Source organism: Saccoglossus kowalevskii, chromosome 19 (genome assembly GCF_978046115.1).
Source record: "Saccoglossus kowalevskii chromosome 19, keSacKowa6.1, whole genome shotgun sequence".
NCBI lineage: Eukaryota > Metazoa > Hemichordata > Enteropneusta > Harrimaniidae > Saccoglossus > Saccoglossus kowalevskii.
Window position 1 is genome coordinate 27,502,240 of NC_140659.1, and position 1,900 is coordinate 27,504,139.

The 1,900-nt window shown below is 35.5% G+C and overlaps 1 long non-coding RNA gene across 1 annotated transcript; it reads right to left on the minus strand.

The window, feature by feature from the left end:
• Positions 1-705: 705 nt before the first annotated feature.
• LOC146731450 (uncharacterized) lies at positions 706-1,640 on the minus strand. Its single transcript, XR_014927497.1, has 2 exons — positions 1,042-1,640; positions 706-815 (listed from the first exon to the last, which is right to left on the minus strand). It is a non-coding gene; the product is annotated as an uncharacterized LOC146731450 (long non-coding RNA).
• Between the last annotated feature and the right edge of the window lie 260 nt (positions 1,641-1,900).

Below are 1,900 nucleotides of genomic sequence, written 5' to 3' on the forward strand. Positions count from 1 at the left end.
TCGTGTCGAGGTCATCGTGACATTTGCATAAATTACTATCAATTTTTTTTAATTATTTTTTTTTTTTTTTTAATTATTTTTAATTTTTTTTTTTAATTGGACAGGCGTGGACGAAAGATTTTAGCATAAATGAGGACCAATGCCGTAAGGGAAATTGTGCATACATTTGCATACATAAAATAGATGTGAATACGAGGTCGTGTCGAGGTCATCGTGAATACATTTGCATAAATTACCATCAATTTTTTTTAATTATTTTTAATTATTTTTTTAATTGACAGGCGTGGACGAAAGATTTTCAGAATATATCGTAGAGGGCGCTCACACATACACACACACACACACACACACGTTAATAAATACACGTCATTTTGAAAACTAATGGAGTTTATTGCACAAAAGAAGTAAACAAGAATGAAATATTGACATGGAGTATATATTTATGACATGGTTGAGTATTTTTTTAACGTCACAAAAAAACATACGATGTGAGTAAGGAAAATAGTTGCGTAGTGTATAAATGTTTAGCGTGATTAAATATTTCTTTGTTAACACCTCGAAAAATACGTAGATACATGTAAATGTGCGGCGTGGTTAAATTTATTTTTAATGCCACAAAAAATACGAGTACATAAACGATTCGATTAAAACACAGAAACGAGAAAAGCCAATAATAGTAAACATTGATCAATAAAAAATAATTCATTCTATATATACATATGTTGTTTATTTTTACATTTCTTACTTCCTTTCAATGAGTCAAGCAGTCTGTACACTTTTTTTTTTATTCCATCACTATAATCAGAATCGCTCATCTGTCGTACAAGAAAGAGAGAGAGAGAGAGGATAATATTAAAAACCGATAGTTATATAAAGAAAGTAAAAGTTATGTGTTGAAAATTTAATAGTATGAATTATCCCGTAAAACTGCGGTCATCAATCCGCTAAAATGCAAAGTATGCAAAATCGGTTGATCGACGTACAGTTTGTTTTTCAAAAAAATGGCGGACTACGCTACTATGAGTTAAAATGTATAATTACCTGATCGTTTCACAGAATAACTTTTGACATACATAATCATCACACGGAATGAGTTTACGGTGTAACGTAGCGATTTTCGTTTTTCCCTCGACGAAGAAAATATGTCCTCGCTTCTTGCCAAAGATTCAAAGGCGGTAGACCAAGTTTGACCTTCCGTGAAAAGTTCATCTCATGGACACTACGAGTCATACAGGACGTATTGGCAACACATGGCTTGAAAGTATTTGATGATTGTAGATCCACGTACGTGAAATCTTATAAATTCCATGACATGACTACCGTACGAGTCATAATAGTCTTCGTGGTAAGGGTATTTCAGACAGAAAGTGGCCCAACGCGTTCCACTCGCGAATATCAACGGTGTTTGATATAAGCGATGTGTATCATTCCGAAGCACACTTGTGAATGCCAGTCTGAACTCAATCACAAGATTAAATGTAAGGCGTGTCTAGTCCTAAGTGTTCCCAACGTGAAATAGACCTCCCACGTAGATGATAAACAACAGATGTTGGTATATTTATGTTATCTAAAACATGAACACTCACAAACAGCCTGAGGGATATCGAGTTTCAAGTTGAAAGCGTGAATTTCGACCTGCGTGTATGGGATACTGATAACATGACTCGACATTCTGTTGACCCCGGCACTATCAGTCAATTCACTGACTTAAACCACAGTCACTCTACTAGGACGGTTAGGAAGCGCCGCGTCATTCTATTGTACCCACCCTTGTCTCCATAAACATTGAAACAAGAGAGGTGTTAACGAGTTAAGAAGTCATTAGCATTAAACAGGCGACGGAAAACACGCGATAAATCATGAGACAGTGCGAGAGTTGCGTCATTTTCCCCCACAAAGC